The sequence below is a fragment of the Elephas maximus genome, chromosome 16 (assembly GCF_024166365.1).
Source record: "Elephas maximus indicus isolate mEleMax1 chromosome 16, mEleMax1 primary haplotype, whole genome shotgun sequence".
NCBI lineage: Eukaryota > Metazoa > Chordata > Mammalia > Proboscidea > Elephantidae > Elephas > Elephas maximus.
The window spans coordinates 46404897-46411866 of NC_064834.1; positions in this window are offsets into that span (position 1 = coordinate 46404897).

A 6970-nucleotide genomic window follows, 5' to 3' on the forward strand; every position below is an offset into this window, starting at 1 on the left:
CAGACAAACACAAGTTTAGAGAATTTGCAAAAACCAAACCAAGGCTGCAAGAAATACTAAAAGATATTGTTTGGTCAGAAAACCAATAACATCAGATACCAGCACAACACAAGGTCACAAAACAGAACATCCTGATATCAACTCAAATAGGTAAATCACAAAAACAAATTAAGATTAATTAAAAAAAAAAAAGCTCATAACAGGGAATCACTGAAGTCAATATGTAAAAGATCACAATAATCAAAAAGAGGGACTAAATACAGGAGGCATAGAACTGCCATATGGAGAGTGATACAAGGTGATATAGAACGATACAAGTTAGGTTATTACTTAGAAAAATAGGGGTAAATAATAAGGTAACCACAAAGAGGTATAACAACTCCATAACTCAAGATAAAAGCCAAGAAAAACGTAACGACTCAATAAACATAAAGTCAAACACTACGAAAATGAGGATCTCACAATTTACTAAGAAAAACGTCTCAGCACAAAAAAGTATGTGGAAAAATGAAATTGTCAACAACACACATAAAAAGGCATCAAAATGACAACACTAAACACTTATTTATCTATAATTACGCTGAATGTAAATGGACTAAATGCACCAATAAAGAGACAGAGAGTCACGGACTGCATAAAGAAACACGATCCGTCTATATGCTGCCTACAAGAGACACACCTTAGACTTAGAGACACAAACAAACTAAAACTCAAAGGGTGGAAAAAAATATATCAAGCAAACAATAAGCAAAAAAGAAGAGGAGTAGCAATATCAATTTCTGACAAAATAGACTTCAGACTTAAATGCACCACAAAGGATAAAGAAGGACACTAGATAATGATAAAAGGGACAATTGATCAGGAAGACATAACCATATTAAATATTTATGCACCCAATGACAGGGCTGCAAGATACATAAATCCAATTTTAACAGAACTGAAAAGTGAGATAGACACCTCCACAATTATAGTAGGAGACTTCAACACACCACTTTCAGAGAAGGACAGGACATCCAGTAAGAAGCTCAATAGCATTACTGAAAAAGAAGAAGAAAGTGGGAGGCCTCACTCTACCTGATTTCAGAACCTATTATACAGCCACAGTAGTCAAAACAGCCTGGTACTGGTACAACAACAGGCACATAGACCAATGGAACAGAATTGAGAATCCGGATATAAATCCATCCATATATGAGCAGCTGATATTTGACAAAGGCCCAGTGTCAGTTAATTGGGGAAAAGATAGTCTTTTTCACAAATGGTGCTGGCATAACTGGATATCCATTTGCAAAAAAATGAAACAGGACCCATACCTCACACCAAGCACAAAAACTAACTCCAAGTGGATCAAAGACCTAAACATAAAGACTAAAACAATAAAGATCATGGAAGAAAAAATAGGGACAACCTTAGGAGCCCTAATACAAGGTATAAACAGAATACAAAACATTACCAAAAATGACGAAGAGAAACCAGATAACTGGGAGCTCCTAAAAATCAAACACCTATGCTCATCTAAAGACTTCACCAAAAGAGTAAAAAGACCACCTACAGACTGGGAAAGAATTTTCAGCTATGACATCTCCGACCAGTGCCTGATCTCTAAAATCTATATGATTCTGTCAAAACTCAACCACAAAAAGACAAACAACTCAATCAAGAAGTGGGCAAAGGATATGAACACACACTTCACTAAAGAAGATATTCAGGCAGCTAACAGATACATGAGAAAATGCTCTCGATCATTAGCCATTAGAGAAATGCAAATTAAAACCACGATGAGATTCCATCTCACTCCAACAAGGCTGGCATTAATCCAAAAAACACAAAATAATAAATGTTGGAGAGGCTGCGGAGAGATTGGAACTCTCATACACTGCTGGTGGGAATGTAAAATGGTACAATCACTTTGGAAATCTATCTGGCGTTATCTTAAACAGTTAGAAATAGAACTACCATGCAACCCAGAAATCCCACTCCTCGGAATATACCCTAGAGAAACAAGAGCCTTCACACAAACAGATATATGCACACCCATGTTTATTGCAGCTCTGTTTACAAGAGCAAAAAGCTGGAAGCAACCAAGGTGTCCATCGACGGATGAATGGGTAAATAAATTGTGGTATATTCACACAATGGAATACTACACATCGATAAAGAACAGTGACGAATCTGTGAAACATTTCATAACATGGAGGAACCTGGAAGGCATTACGCTGAGCGAAATTAGTCCGAGGCAAAAGGACAAATATTGTATAAGACCACTATTACAAGATCTTGGGAAATAGTATAAACTGAGAAGAACACATACTTTCGTGGTTACGAGGGGGGGAGGGAGGGAGGGTGGGAGAGGGTTTTTTACTGATTAATCAGTAGATAAGAACTGCTTTAGGTGAAGGGAAAGACAACACTCAATACATGGAAGGTCAGCTCAACTGGACTGGACCAAAAGCAAAGAAGTTTCTGGGATAAAATGAATGCTTCAAAGGTCAGTGGAGCAAGGGCGGGGGTTTGGGGACCATGGTTTAAGGGGATTTCTAAGTCAATTGGCAAAATAATTCTATTATGAAAACACTCTGCATCCCACTTTGAAATGTGGCATCTGGGGTCTTAAATGCTAACAAGCGGCCATCTAAGATGCATCAATTGGTCTCAACCCACCTGGAACAAAGGAGAATGAAGAACACCAAGGTCACACAACAACTAAGAGCCCAAGAGACAGAAAGGGCCACATGAACCACAGACCTACATCATCCTGAGACCAGAAGAACTAGATGGTGCCCGGTCAGAACCGATGACGGCCCTGACAGGGAGCACAACAGAGAACCCCTGAGGGAGCAGGAGATCAGTGGGATGCAGACCCCAAATTCTCAAAAAAAGACCATACTTAATGGTCTGACTGTGACTAGAGGAATCCCGGTGGTCATGGTCCCCAAACCTTCTGTTGGCACAGAACAGGAACCATCCCCGAAGACAACTCATCAGACATGAAAGGGACTGGACAGTGGATAGAAGAGAGATGCTGATGAAGAGTGAGCTAATGATATCAGGTGGACACTTGAGACTGTGTTGGCATCTCCTGTCTGGAGGGGGGATGGGAGGATAGAGTGAGTTGGAAGCTGGCAAAATTGTCACGAAAGGAGAGACTGGAAGGGCTGACTCATTAGGGGGAGAGCAAGTGGGAGTACAGAGTAAGATGTATATAAACTTATATGTGACAGTCTGACTTGATTTGTAAACGTTCAGTTGAAGCTCAATAAAAGTTAATAAAAAAAAAAGTTGAAAAGAGAGAAGGATTCGTAGTTGGAAAATACAGCCTTAGTGATAGAAATGATATCGGAGACGGCATGATAGAATTTTGCAAGACCAACGAGTTCTTCATTGCAAATACCTTTTTTCACCAACATAAACGGCGACTGTAAACATGGACCTTGCCAGATGGAATATACAGGAATCAAATTGACTACATCTGTGGAAAGAGATGATAGAAGTGCTAAATATCATCAGTCAGAATGAGATTGGGGGCCAACTGCAGAACAGACCATCCATTGCTCGTAAGCAAGTTCAAGTTGAAATTGAAGAAAATTAGAACAAGTCCATGAGACCCAAAGTACGGCCTTCAGTATACCAGGTGAATTTAGAGACCATCTCAAGATTAGATTTGACGTCTTGAACTCTAATGACCGAAGACCACACGAGTTGTGGAGTGACATAGAACATCATAAACACATACACAAAAAGAAGTCATTAAAAAGACAGGAAAGAAAGAGAAGACCAAAACGGTTGTCAGAAGAGACTCTGAAACTTGTTCTTGAACATCCAGTAGATAAAGCAAAGGAAGAAATGATGAAGTAAAAGAGGTGAATATAAGATTTCAAAGCATGGCTTGAGAAGACAAAGGAAAGTATTATGATGACATGTGCAAAGAGCTGGAGATGGAAAACCAAAAGGGAAGAACACACTAGGCATTTCTCAAGCTGAAAGAACTGAAGAAACAATTCAAGACTGGAGTTGCAATAGTGAAGGATTCTATGGGGAAAATAGTAAATGACACAAGAAGCACCAGAAGAAGATGGGAAGAATACACAGAGTCACTATACCAAAAAGAATTGGTTGACATTCAACCATTTCAGGAGGTAGCTTATGATCAGGAACCGGTGGTACTGAAGGAAGAAGTCTGAGCTGCACTGAAGGCACTGGTGAAAACAAGGCTCCAGGAATTGACGGACTATCAATTCAGATGTCTCAACAAATTAATGCAGCACTGGAAGTGTTCACTCATCTATGCCAAGAAATTTGGAAGACAGCTACCTGGCCAAATGACAAGAAGAGATATATATTTATGCCGATTTCCAAGAAAGGTGAGCCAACCAAATTCGGAAATTATCCAACAATATCAATAATATCACACACAAGTAAAATTTTGCTGAAGATCATTCAAAAGCAGCTGAAGCATTACATCCACAGGCAACTGCCCGAAATTCAAGACATTCAGATGAGGACATGGAAACAGTGACGCCATTGCTGATGTCAGATCCTGGCTAAAAGCAGAGACTACCAGAAAGATGTTTACCAGTGTTTTATTGACAGTACAAAGGCATTCGACTGTGTGAATCATAACAAATTATGGACAACATTAAGGAGAATGGGAATTCCAGAACAATTATGCTCATGAGGAACCAGTACATAGATCAAGAGGCAGTAGTTCAAACAGAATAAGGAGACACTGTATGGTTTAAAGTCAGGAAATGTGTGTGTCAGGGTTCTATCCTTTCATCATACCTATTCAAGCTATGCTGAGCAAATTATCCAAGGAACTAGACTCGGTGAAGAAAAACAGGGCATCAAAATTGGAGGAAGACTCATTAACAACCTACGTTATGCTGATGACATGACCTTGCTTGCTGAAAATGAAGAGGACTTGACACAGTTACTGATGAAGATCAATACTATAATAGCCTTCAGTATGGATTACACCTCAACATAAAGAAAACAAAAACCTCCACGACTGGACCACTAAGCAACATCATGATAAACGAAGAAAAGGTTGAAGTTGTCAAGGATTTCATATTACTTCGATCCACAGACAACACCCATGGAAGCAGCAGTCAAGAAATCAAAAGACACATTGCATTGGGCAAATCTGCTACAAAAGACCTCTCTAAAAGGTTGAAAACCAAAGATGTCACCTTGAAGACTAAGGTGAGCCCAATCCGAGCCATGATCTTTTCATTTGCCTCATGTGCATCGGAAAGCTGGACAATGAGTAAGGAAGATGGAAGAAGAATTGACGCCTTTGAATTGTGGTACTGGTGAAGAATATTGAATAATCCATGGACTGTCAAAAGAAGGAACAAATCTGTCTTGGAAGAAACAAGGATGTGAAACTATGTATCACATACTTTGGACATGTTATCAAGAGGGATTAGTCACTGGGGAAGGACATCATGCTTGGTATAGAAGAAGGTCAGTAAAAAAGAAGACCCTCAAGGAGATGGCTTGACACAGTGGCTGCAACAATGGGCTCAAGCATAACAGTGATTGTGAGCACGGTGCAGGACCAGGCAGTGTTTCATTCTGTTGTACACTGGGTCCCAATCGGTCAGAATCAACTTGATGACACTTAAGAACAACAACAATATATGTATACACACTCACACACATATGTATATATGTATACATAAAGAGAGAGCCTTGGAAACCCTATGTGTCTCTATAAACCAGAATCAGCTCTATAGCAACGACCTTTTTGGGTTCATCTCTAATCAGACCCATAATTGAATTTTTTGCCAGGCTCACTCTCTTGTGCACTTGTGGGATATGGCCTTTGATAAATAGCTACAGAATAACTATGTTGTACTAAGTTTTAAAATTTGACCATCATTTAGGTCAATTCCATCATTTTGCAGGTAAAGAATTTAAAGCAGAGGAAATGTTTTTTAGTTTTCCATTAAGGATATGTAAAATGAAACTATTTAATCAAATGAACTGTAAATTTTATACATACAAAGCCCCCCAAATTCCTATCTATAAATGTAATTAAGGATAATTGAAAAAATAGTGTTGTGAAATAATAATGGAGCATCAAATAATAGGAAGTTTGTGGAACTAGCTTATCCTATACCATCTGAAACTCCAAACTCTGCAGGGTTCTAAGCTTTGAGAAAAGTTTTATTTTAGCTTGATGTTGACGATATTTGGGAATCTTTTTGTGTGTGTGTGTGGTTCAAACTAAAAACTAATTTTCAGTCTTTCCCTTCATTTGAAAAGCAAGAATTAAAATTCAGGGTAATTTGGAATCAAAGCTGAAAACCACTCTTACTGTGGCATGTATTTTATAGGTCGGAAGAACTGGCAGTGAGGGGTAAATAATTAACATAAATGCTCTTACTGAAAATCCAATTATGGGGCAGAAAAAGATAAGCAAACACAAACAGAACCAACTTATCATTAGAGAAGATAGAGCCAAGAGTTATTAATAATAGTTTAAATCTACTTAAATACACAACTTTATAAACTGGTATTTGTGTATTTTGCAGAATTGTGCCATACCATATATTTTCCTAAAACACAAATATCAAAACAGTTAGTAGAGAGTAACATTAGATAATTCATGCTGATAGTTTTAAAATATTCCTGTGTTTACAGGGAACCACAATAGATGACAGCTGCACTAAGAGATGCCTGGACAATTAAAAAAAAGGAGCCCTGGAAACCCTAGTGGTGTAGTAGTTAAGAGCTACGGCTGATATTTTGGATTTGGTGGCACAGTTGTTAAGAACTGGGCTGTTAACCAAAAGGCCAGCTGTTTGAGTCCATCATCTACTCCCAGGACACTCTATGGGGCCGTTCTACTCTGTCCTATGAGGTCCCTATGAGTTAGAACCTACTCCACGGCAGCTGGTATTGTTTTGGTTTTTTATTCAATGAAAACCATACAGGAACATCACACCTTGTGAGAACTGCAGGC